The following is a 26,187-nucleotide window of genomic DNA, read 5'->3' as shown; positions in this document are numbered from 1 at the left end:
AAACACCACACCGAAAGGTTCCCAATCTGAAGTTAGAAAAGTAGAACTTAATTTAATAAATAAAACAAGTCCAAAAAGACAAAAATACAATCAGAAAATAACGAGGATATTCAATTTTAGAGGTTTAGGCTGAAATTGTGCTAATAAAAGCACCAAGCACCGCCAATGGATATCTAGTTGCGACGGACTGGGAATCAGTCACAAACTCAGGCTGACTATAAAGGAGCATGGGCCTGCTACAGGGACCGAGTTAGGTACCATGAACAAAGTACCTTAAATCCTGGTTCCGGAGTGTTGTGTGGATCAGGTCAAAGAAGTGCAGCGTAGCCAAGGAAATGCGTCATTTCCAAGATGCAGTGAGGCTGTGGTGTGAGGCCCTGCTGTGACATCATCAAGGATCCCATCAACGAGGCTTACGATGTGAACTCCTGGCATTGGGGATGCAGCATGCAGCTAGCAATGCATCAGTTCTGAGAAGCAGCCAGGCTGCAGTGCATTGTTGTGCTTCGTCGTTGAGGCTGCTGTTGATGAGAGATGCAGTGATGCATTTGGTTCAAGGACTGAGAGGGTAATGCAGGCCTTCTGTGCAGTGTCCAATTCATGCAGTAGTGTTAATGCATTGGTTCTGCTCAGTGTTGTGCCACTTGGCCAAGGAGATGCATCAGTTCTGCTCTGGGATGTGCAGCTCAGCAGAGAAGATGTGTCTGTTCCGCTAGTAAGTACCTTAGGCCCACATCCAAGGGTTCAGGCTGGGGATTGCAGGCAGGCACTTGGCAGGGTAGACTCACAGATGGCAGAGACCAGGAGCAGGTGCAGAGTGGTTGGAAGCCTGAGGCTTCAGATCAGGAGAAAAGCGAACTAGCCCATGGATTCTCTCTGGGTTCTCGGTTTGAGATGCAGGTCAAGTCTTTCTCATCCAGGCAAGAGTGCAGGAGGCCAGCACAGGAAAGCGGGTGACCAGCAGGGTAGCAGTCCAGCAGTGTGGCAGCCTTTTCAGCAACTCTGCAGTCCTTCTTCCTGGTAGAGTATCCACAGGTCCAGAAGTGAACTGGAGTGGTAGTGTCTGAGGTCCAGTATTTATACCAAGTGGTGCCTTTGAAGTAGGCGGGACTTCAAGGACTTGCCGTTGAAGTGCATAGATGTCCTCCCTTTATGCCCTGGTTCCAGACTCACTACAGGGGACTATGCAGTCCTCTGTGTGCAGACAGGACATAGCCTATTCAGGTGTAAGTGAGGCTGTGCCCAGCTTCTTCCTCCCGTCCTGCCAGAAATGGCCGATTGAGACACACCTAAGCTTCCATTGTGTGTGACTGTCTAGGAGGAATACATAAAGCCCAAATGGCAACTACACCCAGTTATGTGACCGGAGTCCTGCTACAAGCACCAAATGGCTAAAGCAATAAAATGCAAACTTACCAAGAGTGTCATTTTCAGAATGATAATTTAAAATCTGACTTCACCTTATTTTTGGATTTTAAAATGTCGTTCCAGAGACAGCAGTACTGAAGGGTTTATCTCTTCCCAATTGCACCTTACACAGAAAATGTAATAAGGTAATCCCAATGTTATGCGATAGGCCATGCAGTAGTGAAAACGTAATTTGAGAGTTTTTCACTACCAGAACATGTAAAAAGTATAAGTGCATGACCTGCCTTTTACATATATTGCACCCTGCCCTCTGGGCTGTCCAAGGCCTACCTTAGGAGTGGCTTATATGTATAAACAGGGAAGGTTTGGTACTGGCAAAAGGTTTAATTTGCCAGGTCAACATGCCAGTTTATATCACATGTAAGCTGTGCAATGGCAGGTCTGAGACATGGTTAAAGGGCTTCCAAATGGGTGACATAATCAGTGTTGCAGGCCTACTGGTAGTATTTAATGTACATGCGCTGAGCACTTGCAGTACCCCTTTACTCGGGAGTTATAAGTAAATTAAATGTGGCAATTGGGTATTTCTATTTGTTCTTAATACAAAACACTTCTTGCATTGCTCTAACAACCATTCAAGCCTCCTGGTCTTTCCTTTTTTTGCAACTATTTTGCATGTTTTATATAACGGTTTTCAAATATTACCTATTGAGACGTTGTAATTTGTTATATGCACTAACTTCCCAGGTCTCACATGGGCATACCTCCTGTTGTTTGGTTTCGGTATTCCATAAGTGACGTTTGATTTTGCCTGGCTTGAGCACCATATACCGAGGCCTTTTAGGAAATGTAATATGCCAATTAGATGTTAGCCAATTTTAACATGTTTTAGGGGTCAGAGTATCTGCACTGGGGCATGGTTAGTAGAGCTCCAGTACGGACAGTTCAAACAACAGTCCACCAAAGAATTGGGGATGACCACGCAGAAAGAGGCATGTTTGCACATTATACATATTTATCATATGTAATTGTAACCTGAATTCATAAACTACTCTGTAAAAGATCCCCTGTGCTCTTCAATTATCAGCAATGTAAATTAAAACTTGGGGTTGTGCTCACCTACTCCAAATATGTCCAGTGCTCTGTAACCCACAGTGAGTAAGTTCACGCTATGAAAGGCAAGTATAGACATATATATACAGGGTTGATATTGCCACATAAATAAATTTGTGAAAACTAACAGCACCTGTCTCAAGGGTCAGCAACCTATCTAGCATATTTCCTTTTTGTATTATAATTTCTTCAGCATTATTATTGCTCCAGCTGGTGTTACATAGTGGGCTATACGGTGTGCACGTCATTATTTTGTCATATGAATAAACAGTTGATAACTTAGTGCCAGTGCAACACTAAGGACGTATTCTGTTGCCTTCCTCTGTGGAGGAGGAGCCTGGGCTTCACAATAGACAGGATAGTATTGGGCTTCAGCATTCATCTTCTCAGGTACATAATGTGGAGTGATGACCACTGTGTTGAAGCGCTTTGTTTATTTTTGATGCTGACTTGTGGGAATTGTTAGTATTGTTTTCACCTAATGATAATTCTCTAATAACCTATATAGCTATAGGGAGACGTCAGGCTTGCTTGAGATACTGTGTTAAATTAATAATGGATATTAAACACATGATGCTAATATGTCTTTCAACCGTTAGCTATAGTCTATATGTGACTATAGTCCTTTGTTGCTGTAAGTTTTTTTTCATATGGCAATTATTTTTATTACATTTAAAAAAGGACGTATACTGTTGTTTGTATTCAGCAGTGCGGGAGTGACATGCTGCTGTGCCTCATACCACGGTAGGAGCTTTCACTTGCACCCACTGCCAGTTCTCCTGCAGCCACCTACCCACCCACACCCCATGCAAATACTAACAATGCCATCAACATCCCATCCCAACACACATGCCACTCAAGCACCAACAACACTGACATCACCACCCTACAAGACATGCCAAAGCAAACCCACATTTCAACACCCCCTAACATGTATGCTTCTCAACACTCAGCAAACATACACCCAAAATATAATACCTACTGAGTAGCAATACACCCAACATCCTCTTCATCACAGAGACTTGGCTCAACCACTGATCAACTCTTAAAATCACCAAGGCGATCCCAGTGAAGACAGGACCACCTTCACAATCTAGGAGGAGGACTGCTTTTAAAGTGCAATAAAAAATTATAAAAGATGAACTTTCAGAAAACTAATATTCTTTGTGACGTTTAGTTATTTTGTTGTAATGTTGTTGTAACTCTATTTTTTTACTCTCTTGAGGGATACTGACCTGCATGTGAAAACTCTACTCTTGACTCATTCTTATTTGTATTCTACTCCCCTTGTGTTGTATCTTGTTAATGTTTGGGTCTCTTTGTCTATTGGCCAAAGCAGTGAGCACCTATTGTTGTGGGAACTATACAGAATGCAGCAATGCTATATCATAATTGTTCTGGTACCATTCATTTTAAGTACCCCCGCAGACAACCTCAAACAGGACATCAACAACTTGAACAACTCGATCTGTGTGGACTCCCCCACACCCATCAAACCCAACAAGCATAGTAGATCAAATAAGCAGGCTAGCTGGTACACAGAAGACCTCAAAGACACCAAGAAACAGTGCTAACAGCGAGGAAGGAAATGGAGTGCCAGCCATGACACCACCAACAGAACTACCTACAAGGCTGCACTCAGACGCTATCACCAGAAAATAAGCGATACCAAGAAAACAGCTCCAGTGAACCACACTGAAGGAATCTCCAAGGAGATCTTCTTGCTCATTAAGGATTTCACCACACCCTCAACCCCTGTCAACATTGCTGCCTCCCAATAACTCTGCAACAACCTATCCAACTTCCTCCATAGCAAAAGTGCACCCATTTACACAACTTTTCACACCAACCCAACTCCAGAGAACTCATTGTTAACCTACCCATTGCCAACCACGACTGCCACCTGACTGAACGGATAGCTCATCAACATTTCTATCTCTTCCACCACACCTTTATCTCATCTGCCACTTTCCTGGCTGAATGGAAACTTGCAGAAATCAACGCCATTGTCAAGAAGGCCACAGCCCCAAATCAACTGAGCAATTTTCTGACCCTCTCCCTGCTCCCCTGTCTGGACTGAGGAGAAACAGCTGCCCTTATCCTGCTTGACCTCCCACCAGCCTTTGACACTGTCTCCCACAACACCCTCATCAGAAGACTCCTCGTGATTGGCATACATGGATAAACTCTAAACTAGATCTGTTCCTTTCTCATAGGAAGAACCAAAAGGGTCAGGGTGCCACCCTTCACATCAGAGATCAGGAAATTGATATGCGGAGTCCCACAGAGATTATCCCTAATCCCCACCATTTTCAACATATACATGACACCGCTCGCCAAAATCATCCACTTTCAAGACATCACCGTCATCTTCTATGCCTATGACACCCAACTCATCCTCTCCCTGACAGACAAGACAACCACCACCAAAACCAACTTCACCAACTGCATGGCCATGGTAGCAGACTGTATGCAAACCAACTGTCTGCAGTTTAGCTACGACTAGAAGGAAGTACTGGTCTTCAACAAAAAGACCTCCCCATGAGACTCCACCAGGTGGGATCGGAGCTAGGACCAACTCCCGCACTCACAGACCATGCAATGATTCCAAGAATCATCTTGGACAGCAAGTTCAACATAACAGCTCAATTCAATGCAGACTGCCCCTCCAAATTCCACATCCTACGCATGCTATGAAAGATTTTCAAATGGTTGCCTCAGAATACCAGACGGATCATCGCACAAACACTCACCACTAGCAAACTGGACAACGGAAACAGTCTCTACGTTGGAATCTCCAAACTACTCCTACACAGACTCCAGATCATAGAGAACACCGCTGCAAGACTCATACTCAACCTATCATGCAGCACCCACATCACACAGCACCACAAGAAAGTTCACAGGCTCCCCATTCACATGTGCAGCCAAATCAAACTTCTTACGGACACATACAAAGCCCTACATAACACAGGATCAGAATATCTGAACAACACCATACACATTCACCAACCCACCAGACACCTATGTTCTGCCTCATTCTCACGTGCACACATTCCCTGCATCTGCAAAAGCAAAACTGGCAGTCACTCATTCTTCTACATTACACCCAGAACATGGAACGAACTGCCTCAACAAATCAAAACCGCATCCTCACATCTTGCGTTCTGTAACAAGCTGAAGACCCGGCTCTTCATGTAAGTACTTTGGGGACCAATCACCTGCACATCTGCCCAAGCATCTGGATACCCCCTTAGGTGATTAGTGTGCTATAAAAATCAATAAAACATAACATAACACGAGGCAATCCCCACTGCATGTAATCATGAACCCAATACAGGATTATGCAAAAACATAGGAAACGTGCATCTGCCATACAAGAATTATGCCCTGGGGGCTTAGAATGAGGCATGAGGGCCACCACCAACCTTTTTGGCCCTGACATGGAAAGGAGGAATCAATCACAGAAACAGCTTGCCCCATCCAATGGTGGTTGAGCAAAAAATTGGCAGGTGCACATGCACCGCAGGCTGTGAGCGGAGGCTGAGAATGATCCATAAATGAACGCAGTCTAGGACTACACCATTTTTTGTGGCAGCCTTCAGGTCCCACTCTATGGCAGGACACTTTGCAGCACAGCCTGACAGCGGCGTGGTGCATGCTCCTCCTTGCACGTTTCTTTAGGTCCCAAGGGCTTAAAAATAAACATACCTCACTGTCACACTCTACACTTGAGGGCACACTCAAATCTGCACATCATGCGGTGACCAGGACAGAGCCACATGTCACAACAAATGTGCTGTTCCCTGTGCAAGCACAAACAAGCTCCTCCACTAGCAACAGCTTTTTAGTGAAAGGAGGACAAGATGTTTAAAGCCACCGGTCACAGAGCGGGTGGAAACTGGCTTGACTTTCAAAGTGGGTGAGATGTACCTGAAAATACTTATTTTCCAAGGAATGTAGAATAGTATTAACACAATAAATAATGTGGTTGAGGCAAAGACATTATACAGGGAAAACTGTGCTTATTCTAAAGTTGGTCAATGTAAGCATTGCTTTCAGAATGGCTGGTAAGGCTTGCAGCCATCTCTTCAGCATATGATTATTTTTTTCCTGTCTCACCCTGTGCACATATGATTCATGCACAAGCAGCTTTATACTTAATATTTTAAGATGTAATGTCACTTTTATTCATTGACCTTGTCAGCGTGCATTCTCCCACCAACGTGCAGCTCCACCTGGTAGAAGTCTGCCCTCTTGAACTCTAGCTTCAGTTTTGGAGGCCCTCCTTCACCCACAAGCTCCCGCATGTGCCTTATCCCTACTTCCATTCCCAGCCAAAGTCATTGAGAAGACCATCAATGCCCAACTCAGAATTCATCAAAACAAACCACACTCTGGACCCCTCACAATCTGGCTTCATGTGCAAGCACAGCACCAAGACTGCACTCCTCACCGCAACTGATGATATCTGCACTCTCCTTGGCTGAGGCAAAACCTCAGCCCTCATCCTCCTTGACCTCTCTGCCACCTTCAACACCGTCACCCACTACACTCGTTGCACAATACTCCATGATGCCAGCATCCACAGCAAAGTGCTAGAGTGGATCCACTCCTTCCTCACCAGTCGAACCCAAAGAGTCAGGCTCCCACCATTCTCCTCAATACTACATAGATCAGCTGTGAAGTCTTCCAGGGTTCCTCCCTGAGCCCCACCGTCCTCAACATCTACCTGCTCACAGTCATCGTCAGAAACCACAGAGTGAACATTGTCCCCCGGGCATTCCCCCGGTGGGCCGAGGGATGGGAGCCAGTTTTGTGCCCTTGGCGGACGGTTTTGTTATAGGTGGCCGGTTTTGCAGCAGTGCTGCAATATCGGCCCTCTGTAACTAAAGCGGGAGCAGGGCTTTTTGCTAGCACCCCCGCTCCAAAAACCAGTCGGGCAGCAATTGCAAGGGCTGGTTGCTGTTCCCAGTCCAGCACTGGCGCCGATGACACACAGCTGATCCTTTCTTTCACCAACAAACCTACAGCCGCTAAGAACAACTTCCATGACAGGACGAAGGCTGTAGCCACCTGGATGAAGGAGAGCAGCCTCCTAATACTCAACTCTGACAAAACTGTAGTCCTAATCCTGGACTCCACTCCCTCCGATTGGGACGACTCCTGGTGGCCATCAGCACTCAGAACCCCCCACACCCACTGACCATGCATGCAGCCTATATTTTGAGATGTAATGTCACTTTCATTCATTGACCTTGTCAGCATGCATTCTCCCACCACTGCGCAACTCCACCTGGTAGTAGTCTGCCCTCTTGAACTCTGGCTTCTGTGTTGGAGGCCCTCCCCCACCCGCAAGCTCCCGCATGTGCCTCATCCCTGGTGACCCAGTGGTGAGCCTGTCTTCTGTTTCTGTTCTGTTGCTGTTTCTTTTTCATAGCCTTTGTCTGTCTTTTATTTGTCTGTTTTTATTTTCTAGTTGTATTTTTAGCCTTTTGCTGTCCTTTTAATTTTGCTCTGGTTTGCTTTTCTTTCTTTCCTTTCCCCTTCTCCGGGTCCCCCCTTCCCTCCCTCACCCCTGCTCATTCCTTGTTGCCCTTCCCCTTCCAGTGCCATTTCCCGCCTCTCGCTTCCCAGCTGACCAGCCCTCTGACCTCCCCAAGGCTACTTATTGGTGGCTGCTAGTGGGAAGCCCATCTGCGCCCTTCCACACCTGGACCTTCTCCAGCGTTACAGACCATGGTCCCCACGTTCTCCACCGCTATGTTGCCAGCACCCTCCCTGCACTCAACACCAGACATTTGTGTGTCGATTTAGAGAATGTATGTATACTTTTACAACGCATGCTTTTACAACACATTTTTTACTACGCAAAGTATTTTACAACAAATGTTTTTACAACACAAACGATGACCACTCAATATATATAGAATGCATTAAAAGTGTCATTACAACGCAAAACAATACTACGCATACCATTACAACGCAATAAAATATATTTTTTTTAAATTTGGACAATAACTCCTGACACGGGAGGCAGGGAAAATAGGGGTTTTGGGTGGGTAAGTATATTAAAATGTGGGCAGTAACTATGCACATATGTTTTAAAAATCGTACTCATTTTATTAATTAATACTGTGGTATTAATTTTAATACTCAGGTATTAATTGAGTAATAAAAAAATATGGGGGGAAGTCAACATTTTTCAAATGCGAAAATTGTTAATAATTAAAAATATAATAAATACATTTACATATCGTGCAATTACATAGATTACAAGGAAAACTATGGAAATCAGAGAAAGCGGACCACCATTTAAAGAGCTTGGCTCAAACACAAGTCCTACAACAGTTTCCATGACAAGAAATACAGCCTCAAACACAAAATGGAGGAGTAAACACTCATGATCCAAATAATCAGGCAATATCTTACCCGAAAATTAAAATATAAGTTTTCACACGAAATGAACAAGAAAAAAATTTGAAACGGAATGACTATTTTTACGAAAATAATGGTGTGACACAAAAAATGGTATAAAAAGAAGTTGACCACCATTTTGAAAACAGTGGTCAACTGACTACCAGTGAGAGCACACTTTTTACGCTGCCTCTCTCTCTCCCACAGAAGCTCACACTGTGACATAGGATAACATCCTTTTAAAACAAGCAAGTAAGTAAAATACATTGCTACTAAATACCTAGCTTTATGTTTTAAGCAACAAAAAATAATTTTAAAAATGTTCATTAATTTGCAGTTTTTGATAAACAGCTTGACAGACTTTAGTTAAAGGAACAGAATATTTGTTTTCGGAAATTGAAGTGGAAAGTATGTGAAATAATTAAATATAATTAGTATTTGTTTTTCAAATAATATTAATAACTGTTTACTAAATTTTATATAGAATTAATTTGAAATGTTTAAATGAACCAGACTCAAATGTGAAAAAAATAGTGGTGGTGAATAATAATTTCTCGAAAAATGAATAATCAAAAAACTTGGTCCATTTGAAGCCAAAGCATGAAATCTGCTGTACCTCTTTATATTTAAATATATGTAAGGTCTCCCAAAGTGTGTGAATAAAAACTTATAAATGGTGTTTAATGAAATAATGACTGAAAAAAATACGAAATGTTTTGATATGATTCACAATAAAGAGAAAATTGGCGAATAAAGGGGAAACGTGTTAATTTACAAAAAGCTGAATGGTATTTAAATTGCTTACAATGTTGAATAGTGCTGTAGTAATATTATATTTTAAAAATATAAAGTGGTGCTTTCTAAAAATAAAATGACAAACAGCGAATAAAAACAATTTTCTTTTTAAATCTACTCATTTCTCAATAAAAATACTAACTTTTTTTATTTTTAATCATTCCAACAGTCAGAAAATATTTCATCCAAACACTTTTAAGAATTGAAAAATCAGAAAGGCATCCAATTACAATTAAGCCATCAACAAAGTTACACATATCAAAAAACTTGGTCCATTTGAAGCCAAAGCATGAAATCTGCTGTACCTCTTTATATTTAAATATATGTAAGGTCTCCCAAAGTGTGTGAATAAAAACTTATAAATGGTGTTTAATGAAATAATGACTGAAAAAAATACGAAATGTTTTGATATGATTCACAATAAAGAGAAAATTGGCGAATAAAGGGGAAACGTGTTAATTTACAAAAAGCTGAATGGTATTTAAATTGCTTACAATGTTGAATAGTGCTGTAGTAATATTATATTTTAAAAATATAAAGTGGTGCTTTCTAGAAATAAAATGACAAACAGCGAATAAAAACAATTTTCTTTTTAAATCTACTCATTTCTCAATAAAATTACTAACTTTTTTTATTTTTAATCATTCCAACAGTCAGAAAATATTTCATCCATACACTTTTAAGAATTGAAAAATCAGAAAGGCATCCAATTACAATTAAGCCATCAACAAAGTTACACATATCTTTTGAAGGTAAGTAAATTTAAAAGAAAACCTAATAAACATGTGCAATATAAGTAAAAGGACATTTTTGCTATAAATCAAATTTTTATAGATGCCTAACAGTTTTTATATATTTCACAATGTATGGATAATGAAGCAAGGATAAAAACATTGTTATAATATATCAAGAACATTTCTGCTTGTGTTTGCAAAACTCATATTTCGATGTTTCTTAGAAAATATTGTTTTCTTTTATTTGCTTACGTAAATGCATATTGTTATAATTTAATGACATATTTCACTGAAATAATGTTTTATCTTACAACAGATATCAACATTCAGTAAAGAGCACAGCCAAAAATCGAAACTACACCAGCTTTGCAACTCCTTCTAGAGAAATTTTACAGAACCATCTGAATATCCCCCAAAAATTTAAAAGGTAAGTTCTTTTACAAAATAAATTGTTTTTTAGAAAAAACTTTTTCTCTAAAAAGACCAACATACCAAAAAGACAATACTAATAAAGCAAAGAAATATTCTATTCTCTTCCAGCATAAAATGATCTAATTTGCAACAACCAACTAGAAGACCAACAGACTCCATCTTAAAGCACAGACAACCAAGCCAAAAGGTACTTGAAAGTGAAACAAATTTAAAAATGTATATTTCTTTCTACAGGAACAATTCAAAGTATCATAACTAAAGAAGCAAAGCAGATATTGTTGAAAAATTGTTTTTGTATACAAATGTTCAAACTGAACCAAATACCAAAAATAAAAAAATTATATTATAATATTTATTCTGGCAATTTTTTCCTTCATTTTCTTTTCATTTCAGATAATGTCAACGAATAAGACAGCCCATTATATCCCTTTAAGCAAGTGAAACCGCCTTTTGAAGCATGCAGGGTACATTTATTGTAAGGAGAGAATTACAGAACCAAGGAGACATTTGAGGTGTGTGCAATACTACTCAACCCATTGCACAGGCAGAGCGGTTACTCTGGGTGACTCAGTTGTAAAAACCACAGAGCATAACCACTCTGCCTCTGCAATCGAGAGTGAGGTGAGAGAAACAATCAATGAAATTGCAAGCACCTCCAATGACTCCTCTGGTTCCATTTTGAGGGAGGTTGCCCAACATGTCCCTAGTCATGTTGCTAGCAGTATGCCCATCATACCCAATCTGAGACGAATTATACAACGCAAAAAACAGGCAAGTAACCCTCAAAGAGTTATACCACAAACCTTTTCTGATATTCTTATTCCTCATAAACTCTCCATTTCTTTATCTAATGAACAGTTTCTACTGCATGACAACAAAAACCCTCAAAAACGAATCATTATCTTTAGTACACGCCGTAATCTAGTTAAGTTAGAGAATAGTGATATTTGGATGATGGATGGGACGTTTAAAAGCACGCCCCATCCATTCACCCAAATATACACTATTCATGCTAAAATTAACAATACAGTAGTCCCATTAGTATACAGTTTGCTACCTGATAAACAATCCACAACTTACACTGAACTTTTAACAGTGTTAAAAACCAAATCATCAAACAAAAGTCCTAGGAAAATTATTATTGATTTTGAATTCGCAATGATAAATGTTATTTCTCAAACGTACATGAATACCCAAATTCAAGTATGTTTTTTCCACTTTTCCCAGGCATTTTGACGTAAGATACAAAAAACATCCTTAGTTGTGGATTACGTATCGGATAGCAAACTGCAATTCAAACTAAAAAAATGAACTGCACTTTGCTTTGTTCCTCCTGATAGTGTAGACGAGTACTACACTGCAATTACTGAATCTGACTTTTATACCACAAATGAAGAAAAATTGGCACCCTTACTAAATTATTTTAAAGACACATGGATTGGGCATCTAAGCAGGTCGGGTTGCAGGAGGAAGCCACGTTTCCATGTGGAGTGGTGGAACTGCTACTCGAGCTGCTTAGAAGAGGAGCAAAGACAAACAATACCATAGAGGATGGCACAACTCCTGCAACCACACAATTGGCAAAGCCCAACGCAACTTTTATCATTTTTTGGAAACTTTGAGGAAGGAGCAAAGTTTCCAAGAAATGAGAATGTCACAGGCCTTAACTGGTAGTCTAAATCCACGAATTTTTTAAAAAAGCAAAGGAAATGTCTGAAACACTATTGGGTGCATTACAACAATTTTCGTTCTGTGTGGCTTCAGACTACCTGGATAATGTTGCACACATTCCACATTACTAATACAACCTAAAGTTTTACTTTCCTGTTTTGCCCTAAATTAAACATCTTCTTTTAATTGACATTTTTCAAAAAAAATTTACAATAAATAACGTCGGGTCACCTTACCTTAGATGTCTTCTTTTTTCATTTCTTTATTGTTAAAATCCAAAACAATGTATTCCATGAATGATTTTTTTCCAAATTCCAAACCACATTCCGAAACCCATTCGAAAATTCATCTTCTTAAAAATCAAATTCCAAAACAAAAACCATTTCCAAAATTTGATACACCATTGCAAAAATCCATCCATATTAAAATACAAACTTAACATATTAATAACTTTAAAAAGCCTCCCTCTTCTCTCTTTGCAATAAATGTCACTCATACCCTCATGCACTATTGTTTTTAAGTTTAAAAACGTTTCTTACCTGAGCGCAGGTTTCCCGAGCTTCTGCTTTGTCCGGCGACGCTCCTCAAAATGGCTGCCTTTGAGTTTCACGTATACGGGTATACGTCACCTGGAGCTACCAAAAAATAAAAAGGACAATTTATTTATTACTTTTGTTTACTATAAAAAAATTGTTATAAATCAAATATTTTCATAATAAAGATTACCAATATATTATTATTATTTTTGAAGTTATTTAAATATCAATTTTATTAATAAAATATTTATATATATTACATATTTTACACAGTCTCGCATTATTACTATTCTTGTTTTAAATATTATATATGAAAAGTACTACTACTTTTTAAAAAATGTAATTATATTTTTAAAAACATTCTTACCTTTTAGATGCTCTATTAAGCTTCTTTTCCCTCCCGCATTCCACTGAAAATGAACTTGAATAACATAGACGCTGCAATGGCCTTGACGTCTATTGAAATAAAAGAAGGACAATTTTTACCATTAAATACAATGTTAAAGTGTGGGGAAAAAAATAAATGACTTTTTTTAATAAATAACTCTTAAGTATTATTTTTATTATAATTAATATTCAAACTTTAGAAACATTTTGCATTTTAAATGCTTTAAAAATACTTCTTACATGCATATTATTACATATTTCACATTTATTCTGTTTTTTTTTTTTTTTTTTTTTTTTTTTAATTATTTTATTGGCAGTGGATAAATTGCACAGAGAAACAAAACAAAGGTAAAAGATATATACCATAGATACATAGTCATAAAGAGAGCACAGAAAAAAATCAGGAAAACAAAAAATATTACTGAAAGAATGACCATGGTCATAACCAGTTCGTGATGGGTAACCATATTTTTTGGCCTAGTATCTTCCTTCTCAAGCCTTTAAATTTGTATACAGCATTTTCCAACTGATAAATATTCAACAATTTTGACTGCCATTGATTGAACACAGGCGGTTCAATATCCAACCAGCGAGAGGTTATACAGTTGCGATAGGAAGACATTGCGATGAAAATGAACCCTTCTTCAGCAATTGTTCTATTGGCGATTTGGTCAGTTTGTATTCCAAGTATAACAAGTTCGGGCGTTAAAACAATAGCTACATCCAAAATGGTATTTAGGAAGCCTTGTACTTGGGTGAGAAATATGATCAGTTTGGGGCAATGAAAAAACATATGACACAAATCGGCCGCATTATGGCCACAACGACTACAGTTCACTCCTTTCTGTGCTTTCCATTTTGATAGTTTTGATGGTGTATAATATAAATTAAAGATAGACATATAATGTTGACTTTTAAATGAATCATTGAGAATAACTTTACTACAGACTTCAAGAGATCTAACTATGTCTACAGTTTCTAAGCCAAAAATGATCTCCCATTTTTTTGTGTAGGTGTCTAGATTATCTTCTAACTTTTCCAAACATTTCTGATATATTATACCAATCTTATGTCCCTGGCAGCAGCATTCCAACAAGTCTATTTTGCTCATAGATTGTGATATAATTAATTTTTTTGTAATTAAGAAGCTACGGATCTGTAAGTATTTAAAAAAATCAGCTCTATCAAGACCAAATTTACTTTGTAATTGAGAATAGGAAGCAAATTGCCCATCATAATAGAGTGGACCAAAAGATTTTATATTTAAGTCAAACCATTTATGCATGACATGGTCATTAAAAAGCTCGGGTAGCATAGGATTCTGTAAGAGGGGGGTATAGTAATTAAATTTTGGCAGAAGATGAAGCCTTCTGTTGATTTGTCTCCAGATCTGAGATACGGTAGTCATAATTTTAAATTTAGTTTTTTTGTGATAACTAGGTTCTATTAACTTGAACAGCCATTGCCGCGCTTCCACTCCAAGCAACATTTCGTAAATTGATGGAGTCAAAGCATTATCTAAACTATAGTCTGGGAACATTAGAATACCCATTTGCTTTAGCAAGACTGCCCAGTAATATAAGCGAAAACTAGGAACTCCTAAACCGCCTCTTAGTTTTGGCATAATGCACCATTTGAGGGCTCTTCTGGCTCTCCGATAACCCCATAGAAACCTGGAGATGCTTCGATCTAGTTTGTTAAAAAAAGAGAAGAAAAGAGAAGAGGAATAGTACGAAACAAATAAAGGAATTTTGGTAATATGACCATTTTGATTACGTTGGTGCGACCAAATAAAGATAGATGTAGATTGTTTAACCGTTTTACATTTATTCTGAATTGTAATTCTACATACCTTTAGTATTACATTCAAACACCTAGGGGGATTATCTATAATGTAATTATAAAACAGTGTAGTGGTAACAATTACTAATCTAATACCAGGGAGGTGCATATGTAGAGTAAGTGCAGGATAGTGTAGGGGTAACAAATACTATTCTAACTCCAGGGGGGTGTATAAGTAAAGTAAGTGCAGGATAATGTAGGGGTAACAATTACTATTCTAACTCCAGGGAGGTGCATATTTGGGGTAAGTGCAGGATAGTGTAGGAGTATTAATTACTATTCTAACTCCAAGGGGGTGCATCTTTGGGGTACATGCAGGATAGTGTAGGAGTAACAAATGCTATTATAACTCCAGGGGGGTGAATATTTAGAGTAAGTGCAGGATAGTGTTTTGGTAACAATTACTAATCTAACTCCATGGGGGTGCATATGTAGGGTATGTGCAGGATAGTTTAGTGGTAACAATTACTTTTCTAACTCCAGGGGGTGCATTTCTAGGGTACGTTCAGGATAGAGTAGGAGTATTAATTACAAATCTAACTCAAGGGAGGTGCATCTCTTGTGTAAGTGCAGGATAGTCTAGGAGTATTAATTACTATTCTAACACTAGAGGGTGCATCTTTTGGGGAAGTGCAGGATAGTGTAGGAGTATTAATTACTATTCTAACTCCAGGTGGGTGCATCGTTGGGGTAAGTGCAGGATATTGTAGGAGTAACTATTTCTATTCTAACTCCAGGAGGGTGCAACTTTGGAGTAAGTGCAGGATAGTGTAGGAATAACAATTACTATTCTAACTCCAGGTGGGTTCATCTTTAGGGTAAGTGCAGGATATTGTATGAGTAACAATTTCTATTCTAACTCCAGGGGGGTGCATCTTTGGGGTAAATGCAGGATAGTGTAGGAGTAAGAATAACTATTCAAACTCCAGGTGGGTGCAACTTTAGGGTAAGTGCAGGATAGTGTAGGAGTAACAATTAATAATCTAACTCCAGGGAGGAATCTTTGGGGTAAATTCAGGATAGTGTAGGAGTAATAATTACTATTCTAACTCAAAGGGGGTTCATCTTTGGAGTAAGTGCAGGATAGTGTAGGTGTATTAATTACTATTCTAACTCCATTGGGGTACATATTTGAGGTAAGTACAGGATAGTGTAGGAGTATTAATTACTATTCTAACTCAAGGGGGGTGCCTCTTTGAGGTAAGTACAGGATAGTGCAGGAGTAACAATTACTATTCTAACTCCAGGTGGGTGCATCTTTAGGGTAAGCGCAGGATAATGTTGGAGTAACAATGAATATTCTTACTCCAGGGGGGCGTCTTTGGGGTAAGTGCAGGATAGTGTAGGAGTATTAATTACTATTCTAACTCTAGGGGGGTGCATCTTTGGGGTAAGTGCAGGATAGTGTAGGAGTATTAATTACTATTCTTACTCAAAGGGGTACATCTTTGGGGTAAGTGCACGATAGTGTAGGAGTATTAATTACTATTCTAACTCAAGGGGGGTGCATCTTTGAGGTAAGTACAGGATAGTGTATGAGTATTAATTACTAATCTAACTCAAGGGGGTGCATCTCTAGGGTAAGTGCAGGATAGTATAGGACTATTCATTACTATTCTATATCCAGGGAAATGCATATGTACATTAAGTGATGAATAGTGTAGGAGTAACAATTCAATTAAAAAAATGAACCTACCCAAACTTGCGTAGTAATAGCATGCATTGTAATAGCATCTGCGTTCTAATAGCATGCGTTGTAATAGTATGCGTTGTAAAAGATCTTGCGTTGCAATAGATTTGTTGTAATGGTATTGCGTTGTAATACCTGCGTTGTGATGGTTGTTTCCCGATTTAGATACTGTACAGAGGTTTCCCTATTTATGCCCTTATACAGCCACAATTTGCATTGCCCATAATTAGGCATAGAAATCCCGCCCTTATTTAGGCATTATCAATGCTAACCAAATACAGGCATGGCCACCTATATCCGTCCATCAACATCACAATGAGTTCATGAAAAACCAGACTCTTAAGCCTTTAGGACTTCCCTTGCTTGGATTATTGATTTCTCCGGAAACCCATTTATTATGCATGAACATCTATTCCTTAGGGGTTCATTCATGACATTCTTCTGCCCGACTTTTATGTCAATACTGGCATTCCTAAACACCTTCAAGGTATAAATATACCTTCACTTACCATGGCAAATCACGGTTCAGCTGCCTACTTGCACAACGCGGTATAGAGACGGGGGTATACCCAAACACAGTCACTGGGACCTGGGTTCTATGTGATACAATTATAGGTGATCCCAGTGTAGGACCATAGAAGGACACACAAAGAGAGAATGTACTATTCAAAAAGACACACTTTCAAGAATATCGGATTACAATGTTAATTATTCACATAGAATCCACAAAGAGCACAATATGCGTATAAAACGTTACATTTTTAATTGGTAGGTTCAATATTCTTAACATTTTGACCAACAAACAGTGCCCCGGGGGTGAATAGTACATTCTCTCTTTGTGTGTCCTTCTATGGTCCTACACTGGGATCCCCTGTAATTACTTGCACAACGCGGCTCGCCATGCAAATTTCGGAAGGAAGTCAAGTCCTCGACTGACGCACTGACCAGATGCTGTCATCCTCCTCGCAGAGAATCCAGCTCCAGTGTTTCTGACTCCCCTTGCGGGGTGTTAGAGATCGAGACCAGGAAAGAGATTCTACAGTATAGTATGGCGCAGACTAGAACCTAGAGGGACTCTTGGCAGCTCTGGCAAAACTAAACTATAGCTAGCTATACTTTGGTATACAACACCTACTTCTTACCTCGTACTACTACATTTAGGTTAGGTACACTGGGGTAGACCTAACAGGAAGCATCAGATGACTATTCACATTTTAGCCTGTGCTATTTATGTATGTATTTTTATGAATATATGTCATAGCTACAAACCATGCTATTGTAGTGTTATCTAATATTACTGCTAATGCTGTACGTATTATACTTTGCATTCTGTCTTACGATTGTAGCAGTTCATATCTCTTGCATGAGAAATAAGACTGTTCAGTAAACCCTTTTTATTGAAACGCCTGCCTATCTATTTCCATGTGCAATCTGTAGAAACAAAGCATGCATGATTGACTGAGTGAAACTGTTATCTAGTGTTTCCACGATTCTGAGACTGTTCCGATTCTAAGGGAAACAAAGTTGTCATGTTTATGCGGTTGTCAGAAACTAATCCCTTCGTGTTTATTCGTGAAGATTTTAGTGACATCTGAGTTAGCTGGCACACACAAGTAATTAAGTTTAATGTACTCAATAGAGACATACTGACCTCAGTCCTTTGTCAAAACTATAGTGTATAGTATTCCAATGTGCAGAGCCTATCATGGATATAGGAACTACACTACAAGACATTCCACCACCTTCCACCTCGCCTAACTGAAGGACACCCAAGGCCTCCTCACCTGCCACAAATGCACCTTCTATTGCCTCAGTACACCAGACCCACTGACTGCACAACCCACAAGAACAGGAGTCGACCACCTCCGCTGCATCCTACTCAACATCCACTTCTTTAACCGACACACCGCAGAGATCTGGGACCTGCTCAAATCCTTCTCCACGACTTCCCCTTCTTCACGGAAATCTGGCTGAACCCCACTTCAGCCCTTACATCTCAACCACCATCCCAGACAGCTACAAGATCATCCTTAAGGTCTGCTTGATCGTACACAAAGACACTCTCTGTTTCACAAGTAGCTCTGACAACCACTCACCTGACATGCAACACATCCACTTCTAGATCCAGACCAACGGTCCGTGGGCCGGAGTGGTGGGAGCCGGTTTTGTGCCCTTGGGGGCTGGTTTTGCTACAAGGGGCCAGTTTTGTAGCAGTGCTGCAATATCTGCCCCCTGTAACAAAAGCGGAAGCAGTGCTTTTTGATAGCACCCCCCCGCTCCAAGGGCCAGTCGGGCAGCAATTGCCAGGGCTGGTTACTGTTCCCAGTCTGGCACCGACGCCGATGACAAACAGCTGATCCTTTCTCTCGCCAACAAACCTACAGCAGTTAAGAACAACTTCCATGACAGGACGAAGGCAGTAGTCACCTGGATGAAGGAGAGCGGCCTAAAACTCAACTCTGACGAAACTGAAGTCATAATCCTGGACTCCACTCCCTCTGATTGGGATGACTCCTGCTGGCCAGCAGCACTCGGAACCCCCCCACCCCCACTGACCATGCACGCAGCCTCTGCATCATCCTCGAGTCTGCACTCTCTATAAACCGTCAAATCAATGCAGTATCAGCCTTCTGCTTCCATACGCTCCTCCTACTCCAAAAGATCTTCAAATGGATTCCCACCGAGTCCAGGAGAACTGTCATTCAGGCACTTGTCAAAAGCCAGCTTGATTAGGGCAACACACTCAACAATGGCATGAATCAAAAACTGTGGTGAATTCAAAACACCTCTGCCAGACTTACCTTGAACATACCCTACTGCAACCACATCTCTGGTCACCTGACAGACCTCCACTTGCTCCTGATCAACAAAAGAATCACCTTCACGTGTCTCATGCATGCATACAAAGCCCTGCACAACACTGGACCTAAATACCTCAACCACACCCCCAGTCTCCATACCAACCAGACAGCTCCACACCCCCATCTGGCCCTTACTAATATCCCACAGATCCACAAGACATCAGCTGGAGGAAGATCCTTCTCACACCTCACTGCAAAGATCTGAAACTCCATATCTCTGCACCTCAGTCAATAACCATCACTAACTCAATTCAGTAGGGACCCCAAGACCCAGCTCTTTGACTAACTGCAGAAACCCCCATCACCTTGAGACCTTTACAGGAGAGTAGTCGTGCTCTATATGAACCCTGATGGATCCCTGATTAACTGACTTTCCCATGTACAGGATGATGTTTCCTTCCGTTAAAAACAATGTTCAACTACTAATAAATTTTCACAAGGCCTCACCTATCAGTGTGATTCCTAGTGAGAACTTGTCATTTTATATTTAGTACAAATGACCTGATTATGGGGTAACTATACTTTTTTAGAGTGCCGGGGGCAGTCTGAAACTATCTCTGCCAGAAAGCCGGCTTCGTTCTCAGTGTTCAAATTTAAAAGTTTTTCAATACACCAAATATCATCTCATCTCATGAGCAAAACCAAAAAAAAGGTGTGAGAGGTCAGAGAGTACCTTACATAAGCATCACTAAAGGAGCTGCTGGTTGGTACTCATCAATTTGCTCATGATATCATCATTGGTAACTTTCATGACCGTAAAGACAGAAAAAAGATAGTGTCCTAGTTTTTAAGAGGTGACGAAAAGAAAAAAGAGAGAACTAGAAAGTGGAAACAGAATGCAGCATTGATGCTTATGTCATGCTTAACCAATCAGACCCCGTGGTGTAAAAGAAGAAAATTGCTTCTCCAATCTAAAATGAGTTGTGACTCACTTGCAGTTATACATACTGTATTGATCGCAGTGATCACACTCAGGTTAAAAGAGCAGCATGTGTTAGACCATTTCAGTTAGAAAGGCCGACATGTTTCATTGCCACTTATTTTCGGCAATTTCATCAGGGTTTGGGGACCGATCTCCACCTCACCGATACTTCAAGCACAATCTGTGGTGATTGACAAACAATAAATAAAAGAAAGATATTGCCAAACATTTAAACATATATTAAAATTATGGTTTACTGGCAATATTGCCAAGACATTAATGCACGCAAATGTACGAAGTAATGCCATATTTACACAGTGGTTGCTAACAGAGCGTGTACCAGCAACACACCATCAGGGGAGCATGCACAGATTTTAGCCATGCATCCCCTGCAGAAAGAAGCAAGTAGCAGTCGCCGATTGTCAACTTGTGGATATATATGTACATCAACACTCATTTTATTTGACGTGCGCTGACAGTGTCTCCAGAGGGTCACCCATAATCATCCTATAATCTGTGAGTGACCACCTCACATCCATTAGTATGTCTTGATAGGGAATGTTCCAATACATTTGTCAAGTGATAAAAGCGTCACTAACTATACTGTGTACTACAGTCTATGGAGAACTGCCAATTGTATTGCTACAGTGCTCCATTGTACTTTACCGTGACTGTTAAGTGACCATTATTGGGTTACCCCACTCCCCACAGCCGCAGTACTCTACCCTTACCGCACAAATGGTCGTTATTGCCGTAGACCCATACAGGACGCTGAGAGTGCTTGTGCGCTCCTTAATGAGCGAGAAACGCATCCCTGAAGGACAGTGGGAAGCCCGCCCCCTGACCTCAGTCAACATTCACGTTCAACCTGTAGTATGAGGCAGGGCGATGATGCAAATCCTGCTCACACACAGGCGCCATCTTGGAGGGGTAGTTTTTACAGAGGTAGTTTTTAAATACAAGAGGTGCCTAACTTGTAACATTTCGATTCCTTTCTCGTTTTTTCTCAAGATTTCAATATTTCATAAAGCCTTCTTTTTTATATGTAGAAGACTGTTTTACACATCATATATTTTACATGTTACATGGAAGTAGATGCATTTGCTTATGTAAGGTGTATCAACCTGGGCAGTTATGTGAGTGCCTGATGTAATATACAGGCATTGAAACACCTGTACTTATTAGGAAAGAGAGAAATATGTATATTTCTATTGAGTTGTGTATACCTGGCAATAACTAAGAATGATTAGATTGACCACCACCCCCTGATACCCATATGGATCCCTAGGTGTCCTGTGTGGTGTGCCTCAAGCGAGTAATCAGGAGAGAAGGTGTGGTATGGTGTAACATCGCACACAGTGCCTTTCCTGATCCTCCCTATAGTGCAGTCCCTGCAAGTGCATAAATGCATGCCTGCTGTGTATCTCAAAATTTAGAGATCCATGCTGATGCCCCCATGGTCATAGTTTAGATACTCAGCTTTGAGTGTAGACTGACACAGACACTGGCAGACATGAATTGGTGTTTGCCCACACCCTGCCCACCATGAATTTGAACCTCTGTTTTAATCTTGATGGGGACAACATCCTGTCCTTCTCAGGCATGCCCTATATGATACGGACATATATTCGAACTAATCTTACCTACCATAGCCCGTCACATGCCAGTGTCTCAAGTGTGCCCCAAATGGGACAGGTTCCTGTCTGCCCACCTTACTCCACTTAATGCAATTGTTGAAGCCTATTTGATTCACCTTTTCCAAAAAAATCCAACGTGCCTCCTTCCTCATCAGTATGTCTTCAGCGCTATGTGTGTCTCCAACACTGTCCATTTCAGATTCCTGAAATTATGTTTCTGTTCCTGGTAATGCCGGACCAGTAGTGTAGTCAATTTCCTTGCCTTAGGGTGCTGATATGTTCTTGTATCCTCACTTTCACTTTGCGGGACGTGAGGCCTATGTAATGCAATCCACACGCACAAGTAAGTCTGTAAATTACATTTGTGGTGTTGCTGAATTTATTTTGGTGCCAGATTCTGCTATCCGTAAACTGGAGGGCGACCTGGTTATTTCTCCCTCTATTGCTCACCTTTTGTTGATGATTATATATTTGGTAACAACATTTGTATTAACAATTTAAGTGTTGAAAGGCACAAGGGATGGGAATTGCCTCATGTGGGATAATGTTGAGAGTGTGAGTTCAGAAACGGTAGCATTCTCTCTCCAATTTGATTGGTTCAAAGTTTGTGACTCTTGTGCAATTGATTTAAATGTATAACTTCTACTGGGTAACACATTTTTTTAAAAACACCTTCTTATAGGTGGTAGGCTCATTCTCTCTGGACTTTTGGGAGGCAGTGTGGGAGCTGTATTCTGTTTAGCATTAAAGGTATAGAACCCAAACTTGCGCTTAACATGATCCGAGCGTATGTTTTCACCCATCTTAAATTCATGTTGCAGCATACAACATGATCACTGTAAATAAAGAATTGCAAGCTCATCCCTTAGAAATGGTGAGCATTTTCAGATGCTTCTCACCATGCTGTATCTAATCAAATGCAAAATGAACTATTGAGGGACAAAATGCCGAACAATGCCATACATTCACCCCAGTACAGAGATCTGGGCCTAAATCCATTGTTTGTTTGCTCACCATGCCATTCCAGTTTGGACCAAGCCATAGACAAATCAGCCTTGACCCTGCGCCCAATGGGAACTGTCCAGCCAGAACTGCCAGGCCATGTCCTCCCTGGACTGGAAGCAAGCATCCTAGTACTGGTTTTGGACTTTCAGCCCTCATTAGCCAGGATAGCTTGACTGTAGTGACATGGAGAGCACAGCACTCCCGTCTGGGCATACCCATCCCACTCATGGTGAAAAATGCAAAAAGAACAATTGATGGACAGATTGCAGAACAATGTCATACATTCACCCCAGTAGAGAGATCTGGGCCTAAATCCATCGTTTATTTGCTTATCATGCCATTCCGGTTTGGACACAGCCATATGCAAATCAGTCTTGTCCCTGCGCTCAATGGGAACAGTCCAGCCCAAACTGCCAGGCCAGGTCCTCCCTGGACTGGAAACAAGCATCTTAGGACCGATTTCGGACTTTCAGCCCTCATCTGCAAGGATAGCTTGACTCCAGTGGCATGGAGAGCACATGACCCAGGTCTGGGCATACCCGTCCCAATCATAGTGACAAATGCAAAAAGAACAATTGATGGACAGAATGCAGAACAATGTCATGCATTCACCCCTGTACAGAGATCTGGGCCAAAGTCCATAGGTTTTTTGCTCACCATGCCATTCCAGTTTGGACCCATTCTGTCCATTAATTGTGTGTCTTTTGCTTTCTCGCCCTAAGTGAGTCCTGGGCTCACTGTGCCTCTGGAATCAAGCTATCCTGGCTGATGAGGGTAAAACCCAGAAACCGGTCCTAGGATGCTTGTTTCCGGTCCAGGGAGGACCTGGCTTGCCAGTTCGGGCTGGACTGTACCATGAGGACCAGGGTCAAGACTGATTTGCATATGGCCAGGTCTAAACTGGGGTGGCATGGTGAGCAAAAGAATGATGGATTTAACCCAGATCTCTTGACTGGGAGTAAATGTTTTGATTTGTGCTGCATTACGGTCATCAATTGTGTGTCTTTTGCTTTCTTCTACCTAATCAAAGACATCCCAACTGCCTCAGTCTATCCTCTGTAAAATGTGTTGATTATAGTACTCTAATAAACTGTGACAGCAACTGAATCCAATGCAATAGTATTATGCGAGAATCCTTAAATGTTTCCTGTAATTCTGCTTAGTAATTTACGATATCCCTTATCTGAAGTGCTTTAAAAGGACGCACTTTTCCTCTGCAACTTGGAAACCCATCTCCCATTTTTGTAAAGCAGACCTATGCTGTATTTTCCATTGGGTTTTTTAGTAGTTATGAACTGTATGCTTTGCTGCCGACCACACTGATAATACTCCTTACATTTTGCTTAATAATCCATTATATAAACTTCTAACAATTATTGGCCCATGTCTGTCATTCTTATTGTGAATGTCACTATTCTTACTATTGATTTGAGAGCATAAGAAATAGAGATGGTCTACTCGGGGAGCCTTAAAGTCGTAATAGGGACAACACCACTCCTGGTCTGAGCCATTGGCATGCTCTTGGTAAGGTTATGAGATACTGGTTAGTGTGCCGACAGAAGCACCTCACTGGTCTGTCCTCTGAATTGTGACTTTGATTTATTTACTAGAACTGAACTATTTCTGGTTCTATTTAATTGTTTTCTGTAAATGTATTCTAAGCTTCATGCTATTTCTTGATATAAAGAACAAATTAACTGACTTCCAACTGTTAATTTACCTTCTGTACTGATTTTATCCTGATATTGCAGGTCAATGTTTTTATTATACTATTAATCTTCATGGTTTTATTAACCCCTTAACAGCCAGGCCCCCGTGCCACGCCTTTTTTGGGCTATTTGGGGTAGTTCATGCTTAGGCCCTCATAACTTTTTGTCCACGTAAGCTATTCATACCAAATTTGTGTCCTTTTCTTCCAACATCCTGATGATCCTAAATATACCCAGTGAGTCTAGATCCCCTGGAGGGGACTGAGAAATGAGTACAAATACAGCTAATTTTGGGAGTTTTGGAGAAAAATGGGAAAGAACTCTTGTATGGAGTTTTGGTATTTTACTGGGACATAGCCTATTTTTCCTATTTTTTGTGCTTTCAACCGCCTTCCAGTTAGTGTAGGAAATGGGTATGAAACTAATAATGGATCCTGGAAAGCCATAAATTATTTAAAATAAGAGAACATTCTGAATTCAGCAAGGGGTGATTTGCGGAGATCCTTAAAGGCTTTCCTATAGAAACTAATAGTTGAAATAAAAGAATAATGAAATTGTGGTAAATAACAACCATTTGTGCCTACTTTTTTCCCTGTAACTTTTTCTAAGTATGCTAGATTTTTAAAATCAATGTACTGTTACTTCAGCGGGACCTTTCTGTTTGGGGGCTTGTAGGCTCACAATTCGAGTTACACTGAGCTAATAAGTGAGCCACACCTTGCAATGGTTTTTTATTGTGTACCATGTATACAGCAATTAATTTAGTAAAATACAAAGAGTGACAAATAGGTACCAAGGATACCTATGTATTTCTCAAATGGGAACAAGACATGGAGTTTAGAAACAGGGGTTATTTGCACATCTCTGAATATGTGGGTAGCCATACTAGCAGGCGAATTAAGGGGCATTTTCAAAATGTCTTATTTTTTACACACTGTCTTACATTTGGATGGCAGAACGGCATAGAACGACAACTGGTAATAACAATTCTCTACTATCCAGTGTTACCCTAAGTCTCCTGTTAAAAATGGTACCTCACTTGTGTGAGTTGGCATAGTGCTCACAGCA

The sequence above is a fragment of the Lissotriton vulgaris genome, chromosome 8, assembly GCF_964263255.1.
Source record: "Lissotriton vulgaris chromosome 8, aLisVul1.2, whole genome shotgun sequence".
Lineage (NCBI taxonomy): Eukaryota > Metazoa > Chordata > Amphibia > Caudata > Salamandridae > Lissotriton > Lissotriton vulgaris.
The sequence above is the reverse complement of the archived record's forward strand: the minus strand, read 5'-3'. Positions refer to the sequence as shown.